Here is a 17,868-nt window from a genome sequence, read left to right on the forward strand (position 1 = left end):
CTCCAGCACACATGGGTTTATATGGGTGTTTCAAATGTTTATTATACAGACGATTACTACCTATATATGCAAGCTGTGGTTAAGGTATACTTTTGAACATGATAAACATCCCTGCCTTTATCGGGATTGGAACCCTGAATGCACAGATACTATGCAGATGCTGTAACCATTACACTGTTGACATTAACGTTGCTTCCGCCTATTTCCTATTTAGATGATTTCTATGTGTAAGCTAGGCTACGCAAAGGGAAGAGGCCCCCAAACTCACTGAGCTTCACGTACTCTTGAAATAACAACATATAACAAATGTACCGTGAGATGATACATTACATTCCTAACTACATTAGGCATAGCCCCTCACTGACACACTTCAAAGGAAACCTTGTTGTGTGACTGGGTAACAGAATATACACCCCTAGGATCATGTGTCCCAGAACCATACAGCCAGGGGGTGGGGGAGTCTGTCCAGTTTGATAGCTGCGAGACCTGTTGGGGGAATTGAATGGTGTTGAATTGTCACATTAACATGCCCTCTTTAGATCACTAAGTGCCCCTATCACCCTCCACAACCCTAGTCTTTAACAGCTTCCAGCAACTCTGCCTGGAATTGCTTCATTGGCTTTGCTTGACAGAGGTTCAATTACTTCATCAGTGGTGTGGGGAAAGCCAGCACACTGTAGCTATGCTTCTAATTGACCTTGGGCTGATAGGTAGTAGGCTATCTGTGAACCTCTAAAGTGCAGACCATCACAGCCATAACATGTGAATAAACAGACCTTCAAATCACAATATACAGTGAGAAATCACCATGTAGTCAGGAAACAGTTAAGTACAGCAAGAACATACAGAAAACTGATACTTAGTCAATCCAAAAGCCTATCTTGGAAGCTAAAAGACCTGTATAAGTTTAAGGCTTTCTATTGCTTTCCAGTAGGTTACCTACAGGAGAGATGAAAAACAAGCACAGAAGGGGAACATACATGCAATGATACAATACCGGCCTATGTGTCAGCCTTAGACTTTGGAATACTGGCCAAGCCTATTGGCACCCCTATGGTGCCTTATTTAGGAGCATCTTGAAGGTGAATACCAGCTCCGTAAATGGTACAATAGAAGATTCAATGAGGGTTATGCTACTCAACACCAGGGTTGTGATCTCAAAATGCATGCACTCACAGCACTCATCAGGATGGACGACATCAACATCTGTGCAGTAACAGAGATCTGTCTTAAGGCTCCTGAGAGCACACCAGCACTACCAGACTACAACCCATACCACATATTTCAGCCAAAGAACATGGACTGACACAGACATGGAGGGGCTGTATCCATATTCAGCAGGGATACCTACACCTCCAGGTTAGTGGGGCAGTATGATACTTCTGAGATCATCCATGTGCAGCTAACATCAGCCACAACTGCAATGTAAACTGTGGCCTGCTACGGATCACTCTCCATGACCCAGGACCACCACTCAACCTACATGGAGACAGTGGAGAACATGACAGTCCTAATGCACACCCTGACAGTGGTCATTGTCAACTACCATACCATTAACTGGGAATCTTACTCCAGTACTCACTTCCAGGCCCAGCGCTTCCTGGAATTTATCACCTCATATGCCCCGTATCAGGTGGTAACCTCCCTAACATGGGGTGGAAAGTATTAGAAGTGGTCATCACCAACATGGGCAAAACAGGTGCAACACAGCAGAGGTTAACTGGTCACTGGTTAGCTCTGACCATGAACTATTCACTGCTTCCACACCCAAGCATCTCCCCTGCCCATGGATACCACAGTGTATACCTTTCCTACAGCTAAATTTACACTACTAGTGACAGGGGTGGGGGGGGTTCACAGTCCCCATGCTAAGGGGAAACACTGCTCAAGATACAGACAGATTTAAAAATGCAGTCTATAAGCACCTACATGGATGAATGGATCATGCCATCACTGGTAAACCAAACCTCACTCCTCCTAGACAAAGATACCAGTATGGTGGACCTCTGAAATAAACAGGCTATACTACAGAAGTAGGACAGTGTTCCAGACAAACAGAAAATCCCACGAGGGGCAGACATCCATGACCACTATTAGTATGATACGTAGGTCCCTCATGACATCATCCAAGGCTAACATCAGCAGGAGAATACGCAAGGATTTGAAAGATAACAACAAAGCCTTCTTTGGTTATGTCAAGGATCTAAGTGGTGACACACAGATTTGCACTGTGCAGGTGAAATACAGCACAAAATATGCTGACCCTACTGATATCACCAACATCCTTGCAGATACATTCAGTGCATACTTCACCCCCTAAAGAGCCCATAACATTACCTGAAAGGTACAGTATCCCACACATCAGAGACACACAGGTGGAAATGGCCCTCTCTAACAACAGAACACAGCATCAATGGAGGCAGATGTTGTCCCAGACTGCATCTTGCAAACTGTATAAGACAATCTGACCCCCCCATGTAATTAAGCTTTCCAACTTCAGCCTTTTCACAGGCTACATGCCCATACAATGGCGCGTGGCATCGGTTATTCCACTCCATCAAGGTGGAATCATAACTGACCATGGTAACTACCACCCCATAAGCCTGACTAGCCTGGTCTGCAATGGTATGGTTTGAATCCTCATGGCACTCATTAACAAAGACATTGGTAACCTCTGAACACGTGACCCAGCCCAGGTCAGCTTGGTTGAGTACAGTTTATGCCTACTGAACCTGTTTGACGTCTTAAATACAGTCACCAAGATGTTAGATGATGGGGGAGATGGTTCACACATCCTACCTGGACCTCACCACGGCTTTTGACACCGTGCCCCACTCAGGTATTATTGATAAACACATCAGCCTATACATACACCCATACATCATAGGTTGGGTTGCCAGTGGGCTTACACACAGAACCCACATGGTATGACTAGCGGTCTCCAGGTCCAACTCTTGACCAGTCATGACTGGTGTCCCAGAGGACTCAGCCCTGGGAGCCCTACTGTTTGGCATATACATCTCAGAGGAACAGGCAAACACATGTGGACTATGACAGACCATGTTTGGCAATGACTGTGAACTGGGAGCCATGATTGATAGTCCCGCTGACACAGACATCCCTCATGGGGCCTCACAGAGAATGTCACAGGGTGTCAACATCATGGCCTCCAGCCAAGTGCCACTAACTGCATGGTTATTCCATTGTGGAATTGGCACCCACATATTAACACATAAGTGGCAGCCACTTTAATATGGATGAGGTAATGTGGTATCTGGGCACTAAGTTAGATAGTGATCTCCCCTTTGACAATCATATCACCACAGTAGTTAGGACATCCTTCTATGTAAGCCATTTTGGCTGGGCTTATGAATGGCCTTTGGCAGTTGTTCAAGTACCTACCTATGAATCTATACATACAGTATCTGCATATGCTGATAGCTTAATTTACTGTTCAGGTGTTGACTTACCTTGTGCCAATGGCAGTTGTGTGTGCAATAGTAGAGGGCTGCCTTTGTTGGATGCACACAATAGACTGTCTATACATGACAATTTACAAGTAGTTTTGTGTGTGTGCCATCCATTTTTACTGTGTGTGCAGGTGGAGAAAGGTGTCATTCCCCAGGTGCCTACACTGTCAGTGTGTGTGTGCTATACATTCCCTCTTTGCCAAGGCATGGGCATACTGGGCTTGCCTCCATCTGCCTACTGGGGCTGGCTCAGGGTGTTTGTGGTCTGAGTACCTCTGTGCCTGTGGGGCCCTTGGCAATGGAGGTGGGCTGTGAGGGCCTTCACCATTCTGTCCCTGTTGCAGCTGTTTCCATAGGACCATATTGTGTAACATGGCACACACTATGAAGATGTGGCTGGAGAGTACTGCAAGGCTCCACCAAATAAGCCCAACCAATGGAACCATGATTTCAGCATCCCAAACACATGCTCTATAATGATTCTGGTTTGTGCGTGTGCCTCATTATGGCGTTACTACATGGGTGTGTGTGCATTTCTGATGGGAGTCATCATTCATGGTTCCAGTGCATAGCCAGCATCCCCCATCAGGTGGCCATTTGGGATGTCCCCTCTGGCAAATAACTGATACAGCTGTCAGGCATGCCAGATGTGGGAGTCGTGATATCTTCCAGGGCTGCCAGCACACACATCCATGATAATGCCCTGGGCATTGCACACGACCTGGCAGTTGATGGAGGGGTATCCCTTGCGGTTTATGTAGTGCCTACCCTGCTCACCGGGTGGTGACTTAATGTATATGTGCGTGCAGTCTATTGCATCCAGTACCGCCGGGTATTCTGCCACATGGTAGAAGAGACACATATTGCTGGCCAACTCCTTCTGCATTCGGGGGAAGTATATGTGCTCATTGGCATGTGGTAACATGGCATCCAGGAACTAGCTAGTATTCTCAAGCTTACACATACCTTCGTACCTACTGGGATGGGTCCCCCTCTGTTTGTTCTGGTTCTGAGGCATGGCTGGCACTGCTCCACAAGTTGCTGTAGGATGTCCCTGTCCACCCTGTAATGCCCTACTATCTCCAGATCATGTAGCCCCTGGTAGGTTACCCTGGGTCTGAACACTCTCCTCCTCCTCTGGTGCCTGAGGTGGTCGTGTGCATTATCCTCCACACCACCTTCAGTCTCCAACACATGTTGGTGGATCAAAGCTATGGTAGCCCCTAACATGTACATACTAAAAGTTTCCCACTGGTGCAGAGTGTATGGGAATACACAAATCTGTGTGAGGTGCTTTCACACTTTATACTATTGTGCTATGGATGCTGCAGATGTCAGTGGATGTGTATGAGCTATTCCAGCTGCAGCGTGTCTTAATTATGGGTTTTTCAATGAGTACTGCAAGTGTGGGGCTTTTACTGTGGAGATCAACTTGCCTGCCTTGATTAATCTGTTGCCCTTTAATTTACATTTTAAACCTGGATCCCCTCCCATTATCAGGCATGCATCCACCTGCCGTCTTTCTTGTTTTGTACTTTCCCTACCCAGTCATGGCAAAATGTGCCTTGTAGCTGATATACTGCAAATTGGCTTTGTTCTGCTTTGACACTTTACTGTTTTCTTTGCAGTACAGCCCCTCCCCTTTCCTGTTCTGCTGGTAGCTGCTTGCAGCCTTGTTAGCTGATGTCAGTGGCCCACTGTAGGCTCCTAGGTGTTAATTGGTTATTTGTACTCCAATTTCACTGTTGCAGCATTTCCTTATTTCTTTCCTATATCCTTCCTGTTTCAGCTGCAGTGTGAGCTGCGCAAACCCTTTTACCGGGTTTATGTGCATTTTTATCTCCGTTCACATGCATACTCAGTTACCTTGTGTACTCTCAGCTAAGCATAGCTATGGCGAATTCAACACACCCCTATCCTGCAGCTTTGCCTAGCTAGGGGCAAACTGGTTTAGCAATGCTCCAATGTGCTTACAGCAATAGCGACACACCCCTCTCTTGATGTCATCTTTATCTCAAGGGCATACCTCAGTGTTATAATGCTACGCTGTGAGGTGCATCCTTAAACCAGCGGGGAATCTGCGATTCAATATTACTACTCTCATTTTCATGACATTGCCTACTAATTCCTAGCTACTGCGCATAACACTGCCACTGCCCCTTAGCAACCCTTGTGCCATAGTATGGTGTAGCATGCCTGCCATTGACTATAATGGGGAAATCGTGATATATGTTTCATTGTGGTTTTATTCTATATTTTTATATATTCCTTGTGATCCCCTTTGCACACCACTGCCCTGCCCTTCCACGTAGTGATAGTGCAACTATATATATTAAATGTTAATTTTATATTTTGTACATTTTTTTTTTATACCAGTGGCTATATATTTAGCCATTGGCATATATTAACAATATAATACATGTGTTTGGTTGGCTGTCATGGCTCCGATTTTATGTTTGCAAAAATGTAAACCGTTTTCTACGGTTTACATTTCTGCATGCTTACACTATACCTGCGCCACTTCCTGAACCTCTACATACCTTCATTTGTATACTACACTGCTGCACATGGGGTAATTGGCATACAGGGCTCAGGAGTTGTGCGGGCGTAGTGGATGCAGGTAGTGCATGTGGAAATAACTCGTACCTGAATTGCTCGGTGGCCAAATTTGGTGTTAGAACGCTGACGCTATGCCTGCACCTGGCACAAGCTTCATGAATCCCAGGGATAGAGTTGAGTCCTCAGCTGAGTATTCCAAAACAAGTCCTCTACCCTCTCTGTGAAACCAGTGTTCTGTGTCCCTGCTTTAAGTAGCTGACACATATACTCTTTGAGATATGATTTTCACACGCACACACACACACACACACACACACACACACACACACACACACACACACACACACACACACACCTGGAAAAGACTGGCACAAATTTACCAGCTATGTCCCCTCTGTCCAGACTATAAGGTAGATACCGCCACCAGAACACTCCAAAGCCAGCTACTCTAATGCTCTTACCAGGGTATCCAATTATACTTGGTAAAACTAATAGAAATACAAATAGTAATGTTTAACCAATGCAGCAAGGCTTTCAGGAGCAGCCACAGTGTTAGCAAATAAAGACAAGTACTCTCAAAGGTTAAAATATTCTCTAAAAGACCAGCCACAATGAAAAGTTTAAATATATTTAAGCAATAACTGACAATGTCCATGTGGTATATTAAGATTTACCCATGATTGGTGTGGTTTAATGACAAGGGTGAAGCCCAAGTGATTAAATAAAGCCAACTGTGAGTAAGTGTTAATATACCACACCATGGAGTCAGTTATTGCTATTATACAATGACATTATTTAAAAAAAAATTGCTTACTTTTCCTAAATAATGTCTTTGTATAATGGCACCATGCTGTCCTTCCACAGTTGGTACATATCCTGCTGCCCTTTTTTGATGTACTGTGCATGTGAATGGGACTTGCATTCCCATGCATACCCAGTACGTCAGTGCTTTGGAAAGGAAGCAATGGAGAAAAGAAGGTCTCTGTTGCTCCGTTTCTTTTCTTTTTTTTTTTTTAAATAAAAAAAAAATGTTTCATACAGTTTAGGGTTAGGAGAGAGATAGAATGGAGGAAATACAAGGAAAATCAGGTACGTGTCTTTAGTTTTGAATAATGTACCTGATTTTCTTAGTATTTTCTCCATCCTGTCTCACTGCTATGTCTGGAGATTTTACTTATTTATTTTTGTAAAAAAAAGTTACAAGTTACAGTGTATACCAATGGAAAAAAGTCCTGGCAACCGGACCTTTTTCCGTTGGTATATGCTCGGATTTACAATGGGCACACTGATTGAGCTGACCAATCAGTGTGCTCATTTTGGAATATTAATGGCCAGTCATTGTATAACTAATAATAAATAATACAAGAACATGAACATACTAAATATATATTTATAATAAACACCAGAGTTTCAATCACAAGAAATACTAAAAAGAACACAGATAGAAAGGTTCACACAGATACAGAAAAACAATACATAACTAATCTCACTATATTTTCCTGATTATCTAAAGAATTACTGTCTCCTAGTTCACTTACTAGAGCAAGGCAAGATGATGTGGATGAAGGGTCCTTCTTTGTCAAGTTTCACAAACAGACTGCTCTGAGACTTCTGCCTCAACTAGTATTAAAACATCATTTCAGTGCTGGATTACAGAATGACATCACATGCATCTTGTCATCTGACTTCTGGTTCCCACACAACTCCTTTAATAGATTCTGAACCGGAATCTAGCACATATGTGTCATAATACACACACACACACACACACACACACACACACACACACACACACACACACACACACACACACACACAGACACACACACACAGCTTTGCTATGATGTATTATGTCATCTGGAAGCTATAAAACCATTTCAAAAACTTCCACACTTCCAGGGTAGCAATTTGTTCAGCCCTAAGGACAATACAGTAGGATTCGTAGTCCTGGTTTTTACAGATGTTTTGTCTCTGGCTGCAATCAGAACTGTAAGATTCAATCTTTATGGTCTAAACCAGGTAATTTAATTTCAAACTATTTTTCAGTGTTAGCTAGACTGAGAATAACCTCTTCTCTTCCAGTATCCTCTGTTACGATATATTCATTTTAACCATTACAATACAGTCTGACATAAAGATGATTTTTTTTCTGTCCAGCAGGACCCACTGTTGGTACATTTTTAATGCAAGCAGTTTTACAAATGCATTTTAATCACCTGCACAAATCAGTTTGATATACAAATGACATATAATTCTTTAAAAAACTCCAGCTAGCTGTGCTGGCATATATTACACATCCACTGCCCTTACTTCTCCTGGCATAGCTAGTAGTACCTCACATCATCATACTACTCTACATGCATACAGCAGTACTATAACTGCTAATCATCATCATCATCATCATCCTTTTTTCCCATTTTCTACATGAGGTCAGGGTGTAGTGTTAACTGTCACCATCACTCTCAATTCAAATACCACACTCCTGTCTTCTTCTACACTCATGCCTGACTGTCGCAGATCCTCTCAATACAGTCCATCCACCTCTTTGCTGGATACCTTCATATCCTCTTACCTTCTTCCTGTCTGTCCTAAATGTTCTTCATCAGATTTCTTCTGATTTTCTGCACATGTGCCTGAACAACCATAATCTGTTCTCTTTGATCTTTTCTGTAATTGGAGCTTCTTTGGCTTTTGCACTTATGTCCTCATTTCTTCTTCTGTCCCACAGTGTGCATCCTACCACCCATCTCAGGCACTTCATTTCCATCACCTCCAGCTTCCTCACCTACTCTGCCTTTACTGCCCTAGTTTCTGTTCCATACAGCAGTACTGGTCCCACCACTGTTTTATATACCTTACATTTCAGCTTCTTTGGTATTTTTCTGTCATGTACTACATCTAACACTCTATGCCTATTGACTGCAGCCCCTCTGATATTAACTTTGACCTCTTCTTTCAGACTTCCCTTATCTTCAACCACTCTTACCAGATATTTGAAGCTATTAACCTTTTCCACTGTCTTCACTTCTATCTTAGTTCTCATCTTCTTCTGATTTCCACAATTTGCTGCCATTCCCACTGTCTTATCTGTCCTTAATTTCATCCCATGTGCCTTCAGTTTTGCACTCCATCCCCCTATTTTTTGCTGAAGTTCTTGCTCAGCATCTGCCTGTAATGCCACATCATCTGCATACAGCAACTTTGTTGATCTGTCCCCTCCAACCTGCTTGCTAATGTAGTCCATCACCAGTATGAACAGAAGTGGACTCAGAGCTGAACCCTGGTGCACACCGCTTCCAGCTCTGTGAGACTGAACACTGTTCAGACTTGAGTCATTGAGACCTTGTACATAGCCTGCAGTAATTCTTCCAATGTTTCTGGAACTTCAACCAGCAGAATACTGCCCAAATAAGCTTTCTTGGCACTATAACTGCTAATGCCCATATATAACACCTGAGTAAAGTGCATTAGTGTCACTGATGTGAGTTTACTATGCTTCATTAAACTTCATGAGCTCTAAACACAATAGCTTGTATATTTCTGCATACAGTCTGTTACTAAAATACACATTAAGCTTTAATCAGATGCACTGCAAGTAGACAGATACTCATGCAAATATGTTAAAATGTAAAAATAAGAACTTTTGCAGGAATGCAAGTTCCCTTTTCCCACTGTGTGTGTGTGTGTGTGTGTGTGTGTGTGTGTGTGTGTGTGTGTGTGTGTGTGCATGTGTGTGTGTGTGTCTATGTGTGTGTGTGCGTGTGTGTGTGTGTATGTCTATGTGTGTGTGTGTGTGTGTGTGTCTATGTGTGTGTGTGTGTGTGTGTGTGTGTGTGTGTGTGTGTGTGTGTGTGTGTGTGTGTGTGTGTGTGTGTGTGTTTGTGTGTGTGTGAGTGTCGGGGGATCACCTGCCCATTCCTGTGTTCTTGCACATTTCTAACCTGAAATTAGTCCAGCTGATAGAAAGAGCAGCCATTCTTAAAATTTGAAACTTGTAACCATTCTTTCTCTGCTAGGCATTATCCAAACTTTCAGTTGTCCTGATTTTACAAAACATCCCTGATTCTGACTCATACTTTTGAAATGTCTCACATACAATGTTTGATTTTCTGGTGAATCAATGGGGATTTTAGTTAGTCAGTAATGCTAGCAATTAAAGTATCATACTTTGTATGTTCAAAAATGCATGTTGACGTATAACCTGAGGTTCAATTAACATTTTACATATACTAGATGAATATTTAAGCATTGTTTTAATTTCCGGCACTTCTTTCGCCATTATTTGGCTTTGATCAGAATTTATAATAAAGAAGTTGAAGGATATGCTATTATCTCAGCGGTTTATTAGTAGCTATATCTAAAGCTTAAATTCATAACTACAATACAGCTTTCAGTAATGGTATAAGCAATCAACACTTTGAGATGACACACTCAGGTAGATTACAGTATGCACAAACTGAGGTTATAGAACGCATGATAAACCCACTAATACATCACATATATAATAAAATATAATACACAACAGGCAGGAAATAAAGAAACACAAATGGCAAGTAGATCTCTGACAAAAGTTATACAGTAAACAACTTCTTTTATAATGACACTTAAAATCCATGAACATCATCTTTGTAAAATAATGAGTATAGTGCATTCAACACAGTATGTGACATCTTAATTTTAGGCAAAAACTGATTATGCGTGGAATGCATATCAAGTGCTAGACAGTGTGATTAAAGATATCAGCATTCACTACAGAGCATATCATATATCATGTGAGATATAACATACAGAATGGAAGTGGCAGTCATTAAAAGTGGCACAGTCTGTTTAACATACTACAAAAAAATGGCAGTCATCAACATAAAAGTATTTTATTACAGCAAACAAAATTAACCAACAACAAAAAAATGATATAATAGCAGTATGCCACCTTTAAAGGTGGGATGCACTGGAATTAACACATACAAATTAAATTGATGGGGTTAGTCAGAATTTGTTTTTCTGACTACATGACACAAAGTATGAGGTGATGCCTCTAACCTATAGCACACAGCATATTACTTCTACAGAGACTTGTGTTATGGTACACATGGAATACATATGGAACTGCACTTCTCTAACCATACTTAACCTATTCTCAACATAGGCTTCACATTCTTATACCTTATCTTAGGTTCATAGGTTCATAGGTTTATACTAGGCTATCTGCCCTAAGGCATTTATAAGCCTAGCCCAAATTATTGTGGCTTACGCCACCCCTTATATGAAAAAATACTGTGCCCATTAGTTTGTTGTGCCTCTGTCCAGCAGTGACCCAGAGATGATTCCCGGGGTAAACCTACGATCTCCCATCCACAGGTCTAGATTTCTCTTGAACAGAGTCAGCGAGGTGCTCTGCCTCACATGGACCGGGATTTTATTCCACAGCATAGGGAGTCTCTGAGTGATAAATCTATCCCTCCAGCACGTCCTATTTATATCCGTGCTAAGGTTTAAGTCGCTTGCTCTAGTGGTTTTGGTGGATTTGGATTTTTGAGGTGGAGCATGTCCATTAATTCCGGGTTGGACATGGCCTTGTATGTCAGGCACATGTCACCTCTGAGCAGACGGTATGCGACTGAATAGAGCTGGAGTTTCTTCAATCTGGCAGCATATGACAGATTTTGGAGTCCCTTTATCCTTTTGGTGAGGAACTTTTGGGGTCTCTCCAATTGCTGCAGATGTCGGGTGAGATACATCCCGAATGGGGCATTGTACTCGATCATTGGTCTGATAAGTGAAGAGTACAGGGCAACAATGACCTCACTAGATCTGGATGTGAATCCCTTCATGATCAGGTGGGCAATGTAGAAGGTCTTTCTAACCACTTTAGCAATGTGAGTGTCAAAAGAAAGGCCACTGTCAACCTGGGTCCCCAGGTCCCTGATAACCTCTTCTGTGCTTAGTGGATTGCCACCTATATGGTAGCTTGGGGTTACCTTGTTTTTCCCGAAGGGTATGACTATACATTTTTTGGCGTTTAACTTCAGGCCATGGCTCTGGCACCAGCTATCTGTTTCCGTGAGTCCCTTCTGAAGGATATCAGTGTCCGATGCACTTTTCACTATGGCGCCCAGTTTGCAGTCATCTGCAAACTTTGTCAGCCAAAGTCCTCCCATGTTGGCCTGTACTTCTGAGAAGTAGATGCCAAACAATACGGGGCCAAGGACCGAGCCCTGTGGGACACCACTTGTGACCGGCTTGGAGTCTGACACAGCGCCAGCAACTCTAACCCTGTGGGTTCTGTCCTTAAGCCAGTTTGCAACCCATCTTGTGACATATGGGTTTACATTTAAGCTGGTAAGTTTTTCTACAATACCCGAGTGGGGTATTGTGTCGAAAGCCTTTGCAAGGTCAAGGTAGGCTGTATGGACTGCCTTTCCTCATCAATGGCCTTGGTGACTATTTCAAGAAGTCGACCAAGTTCAAAAGGCATGATCTTCCCTTGACAAAGCCAAACTGGGTCGGGTCCAATGTCTGCAAGTCCCCTATATCTTTGTTTATGAGCTCCATTATGATCCTCTCCATAGCTTTGCAGACTAGACTTGTTAAGCTTATGGGGCGGTAATTACCAGGGTCCGTAGAGGCGCCACCTTTGTGGAGTGGGACCACAGTTGCCGCACGCCACTCCTTGGGCACGTATCCTGTGGTAAGGCTGAGATTAAACAGCTGCCTTATGTGCGGGTTTAATTCCTCATTTAGCTCGTGTAGCACACAGCCGGGGACACCATCCGGTCCCATTGATGCTGTGTTTTTAGCTTTAGAGAGAGCAGCTTTCACCTGCGCATTTGAGATGTCCGGGAGGCTACACTCGGCTGGGATAGTTATCTCTCCTTTAGGGGAGAGGGGTGAAGTTTGCACTGAACCTGTCTGCCAGTATGTTGGCAATGTCTGTGGGTTCAGTGATTTTTGTATCATTTTGGACTAATTCTGAGCATATCTGTGAGTTTCCACCCAGGTTCCTAACATAGCTGAAAAAGGCCTTATGATTGTCCTTTGAATCCATGGCAATTTTTCTCTCAAAATTGGCCTTAGTTGATTTTATGAGTGCTCGTATTTTTTACTAATAATGATCAGGGGTGACTTCCCTTTTATGGATTTTGTTCTATCATGTAATAGCTTTCTCCTCTTATTGTAAAGTTTGTTAATGGCTGGGGTCCACCAGACTGGACGTTTGCCCTTTGTGGAAAGAGTCTTGGTTTTATTTGGGATTGCCTGATCCATGCAGTCCTGGAGGTGTTCATAGAAGGCATTTGTAAGGGCTTCCGCAGCTTGGGTTGTGGTTTCCTCTGACTCAGGGGCCTTGAAGGATACCACACCAGTCTTGAGTAGTGTGAAGTTTGCTTTAGAGAAGTTCTTCACTATGGTCTTTTTGTTTGGGGTGGGGGCGGATGTGCATTTCCAGTGAGATTAGTTTATGATCAGATCTCACCAATGAGGGATATACTTCCGGTGTGGAGCATTTTGTCCCCATGTTTGTGACAATGAGATCTAGTATATTTTCTCCTCTCGTGGGAACAGTGACTAGCTGTTCCATGGCATTTGAATTTATGAACTCCAGGAACCGTTGGGCTAGAAAGTTAGGGCTTGAGTAATGTTCCCAGTCTATATTCGGGTAGTTGAAGTCACCCAATATGATGGTGTTTGGAGATACATTTATACCCTCCAGTGTCTTCAGGAAGGCTGTGTGGGGTTCCTGAGTTTGAGAGGGTGGCCTGTAGCATGCTACAATTTGTAGAGCAGTTTTGCCTATTGTTAGTTGCACCTGGATGGTTTCCGAAGCTTCATGCGTTGCCACCAACCTGGAGGTGTGAGTATCCTTTATGAATATGGATACACCCCCTCCTTTTGTGGAGTGGTCCGGGTTTTGGGGCCGGAACGCATGATATGAGGTAAAACCTAATAGTGCCGGGGTGCTCTCAGGAGCCTTGAACCAGGTTTCAGTTACAGCACAGACATCGATGTTCTCCATACTGAGAAGGGCCTCAAGTGCGTGCATTTTGAGATTTAGACTTCTGGCATTGAGCAGCATTACCCTCAATTTCTTCCCATTTTTGTTTTCTAGGGTGGTAGGTTTAGAATTTGAGCCTTGCCTAAAAAGGCACTATGGGGTGGCAAGAGCCTTAGCCAATATCCGGAATCCCAGGGTGACAGGTGCAAGCCGTCCCTTGAAGCAGCGTGGCTTGTCAAGCATGTCATCCCAGGCAGACAGACACTGGATCCCCTTTGAACGACACCAGACATTAAGCCAATTGTTAAAGCTGATCATCTTGTCTCTATATTGTGGCATCATTCTTGGTGAAGGAAGGATACTGCTCAGGGTTAGGGTCATACCTGCCTGGGCTACATAATCAGAGAGCTCCTCTATGTCTCTTTTCATGCAGTCCAGGGAGGTACGTCTCAGGTCGTTCACACCAGCATGGACAATGACTATGTCATATTTGTACTTGCTGTGGAGTGACCCGAGTGCTTGTGTTATGTGGTGGATTCTAGCGCCCGATAGGCAGCTTACTGTGACCCTCTCCTTGTTCAGCCTGGTGAGTGGGACGTCAGTGTGTCTGACTATGGAGTCACCTATGACAAGTATGTTTGGTGTTGTATTTGGCCTTAAGGGCTGTGACTGCTTTGCACACTGCTTTTGTGGTTTATGTGTTGCTTGTGGGGTGTCTTGAGGTAGCAGTTGTTTGGGTGTCTGCTTTGGAGGCCTCTGCTGTTTAGGTAAATTTTACTCAGAGCCTCCGAGTATGTCTTTGTGTGTTTATGTGTTTGATTCAGTGGAGTGGTAGCATTATGTGAGGCTGGTTTTGTGGTGTGTGTAGTTGCCTTCTCCTCCTGTCTGGTCTTGCCAGTCCTGAGTTGAGAGAGCTCAGCCTCCAGTTTGGCTAAATAGCTGCATCTCTCAAGTATTTGTGTTATGTGGGAGGAGGAGAGGGTTGTCTGTGTACATGAGGCAGTTATAACATTGCCTCAAGATTCCCAGATTCACCAGCTGGACCGGAGAGGAGATTGACAACTGACCTTTGGACATGCTAGAATAATATTGGGAAATCCTTAATTGAAAACAAGGGCCAGTGGGGAGTGAGGGTGTAGTGCTTTTAATTTTTAGTGCTGACTTATATAATTGCTTTAGTGAGCAAGTGCCAGGTAACTTGAGTGCAATGTGATACAAGTAACTAAATGCAAAACGACAAACAGTAACTTTCTTTCAAGTGAAACAAGGAAATAAGTACAGTAAGCAATGCAGATATCACTAGTGATCCACAGAAGCTGAGAAGTTGCGTATTAGGTGAATTAGCTTCCAGGAAATAACAAGCAAACAAACAACAAGTATATAAACAAAGCTAGATTCAGTAGGCCTGGATCTAGTCTATGCTAGAGCAAACAAGGTGAACCAATTTCAGTAAGATACAGTTCAAATATTCAGGCACTATAAACCTTTAACCAGAAAATTCCCAGCTCAGAAGGGCAGAGTCCAGCCTCTTCTCCCACAAGAGTGCAGTCCACGAACCTTCTTAATGTAAAATAACTGGCCTGAAGCCCAAGTGCCTAAACCAGAACTAATACACTTGGACACTGGGCTCTCAATCAGCAGTTCCCAACTTAGAAGGATGAAAGCTACCTGTCCTGCCACCACAGTGCTTGCCACAAACCTTCCTAATGTAAAACAACTGGTCTGAAGCCCAAGTGCTTAATCCAAAAGACTTGAATGATAGCTACACTTTAATCAAGTTACAACCAAGCAGTAATAAATACCATTGAATACTTTAGAGAATGTCTGGATTAGTGCTCAAGTTACACAAACAAAGCTAGATCCAGCAGGCCCAAATCCAGTCTATGCCACAGCAAACAAGGCGCACCAACTTCAGTAAGAAACAGTTCAGATATGCATGCACTATAAGCCTTTAACCAGAAATTCCCAGCTCAGAAGGGCAGAGTCCAGCCTCTCCTCCCACAAGAGTGCAGACCACGAACCCTCTTAATGTAAAATAACTGGCTTGAAAGCCCAAGTGCTTAAACCAGAATTAATACACTTTTAGAATAACAGACACTGAGCCCTCAATCAGCAGTTCTCAACCTAGAAGGATGTAAGCTACCTGTTCTTCCACAACAGTGCAGACCACAAACCTCTCAGTGCAAAACAACTAACTGGTCCGAAGCCCAAGTGTTTAAACCAAAAGGCTTAGAATGAGTTACACCAAGCAGTAATAAATACACTATTTACTATCTACTTTGTACTTGCTTAGTCCATTAACCATTTTTACCTAACTATGACATGGCCATCAAGTAAATTCTTGGACGAGTTCTTTCAAAGCAAAAAACTATTAATCATCTTAACTGTACTCTATTCTGAAAAGTTACTCAGTCATGAAAATGTTACTGGCATCATGTACTTCTGTAATTTTGTAAGTTTGTTACCATCATTTTTGTTTATTGCAACATGTTTTTGGAGCTTTTCTCCCCAGGCATCCACTGAAAATGGACCCAGTCCAGTTGGATTTTTCCCGGTTAACAAATGTAAAATAAAATAAAAATAAAATAAATAAATAAATAAATGGCAGATCTGAAGCAAAGCAACATGTGTTTACTTCCTCTCACACATAGATATATACCAGAAATTTTCTACCAACATATGCTTGATACTGGGTACTTCCTATAATACAGTCAGATCCCGTTGTAGCTGTAACACAGGACATAGTTGAATGTGCAATTCCTTTATCAAAGAGCTGCAGTGTAAGTGAGGTTCTACGGGTGGAAACTATTGTACTTCTGCAGCAAGGACACTAGAACACAGACACAAATGAATTATTGTGCTGATATGCATGTTGTAATTCTGAGGTCGATAAATCTGATTCACTGATGTCTAAGCTTGTACAACCTGATGAGAGGAATATATACCACCTCTGAGGCTGAGGTACAGTTAGTATTTCCTTCTTCTCTGACATACAACAGCTGTGGATATACTGTATACAGTTGTTAGGGAAGATAGAACTACAGACTCATATCTGGTGGAGAAGTCTATCCCCTGCTAAAATAGAATAACATAAAATAAAATAAAATAAAGTAAGATAAAACAAAATAAAACCTTTGGAACTCCTTTGACATGTTGTTAGTTTTTGTGTGAAACTGTAATTTAGTTGTCATAGTTTCTTTGTCTCATTATTGCTTTTTACAGATCTGATAGGTGAATATGCACTGAATGATTCCATGCAAAGAGCACCATGATAGCTCCAGCAAGTAAGTATTTTTTGTTAGGGGATCCTACTTGTAGTCTTCTGATAAAACCAAACCTTTAAAGGTGCAACATTCCTAAACCAATAATGTTATTATAATAACTTAATACTTATTAATGTAAGATTACCAGTGGTACTATACATACACGCAAACACACATGCACACACACACACACACACACACATACACACACACATATCAAAAGTGTTTGCTATTGAAACTGTGTACAGCTAAATGTCATTTATGATGCTTAGCTGTCTTAGAACTGGCAACAACACACATTACAAGGCTGAAATTCATTTCATTGTATTCGTTGCTTTATTATATGAAACAGATGCAGTGTAATGACGGGGATAAATTTATTGTAGAAATATGAAGCAACTGACATAAACATACTCCATAACTGTTTTGTATCTACAAACATATTACTAGAATTTACACTGTGCATCTGTATACTGCCCCTAATACAAGAAAGCAATATAATCAGGATGACTGCTAGTTTCATGTAAAGAAATAATGGGAGAAAAACAATGTCATAGCTTTTAATGCTCAAAAAAATATTCATAAA

This window comes from Protopterus annectens, chromosome 5.part0 (genome assembly GCF_019279795.1).
Source record: "Protopterus annectens isolate FY-2018-M chromosome 5.part0, PAN1.0, whole genome shotgun sequence".
In the NCBI taxonomy this organism is placed as follows: domain Eukaryota; kingdom Metazoa; phylum Chordata; order Ceratodontiformes; family Protopteridae; genus Protopterus; species Protopterus annectens.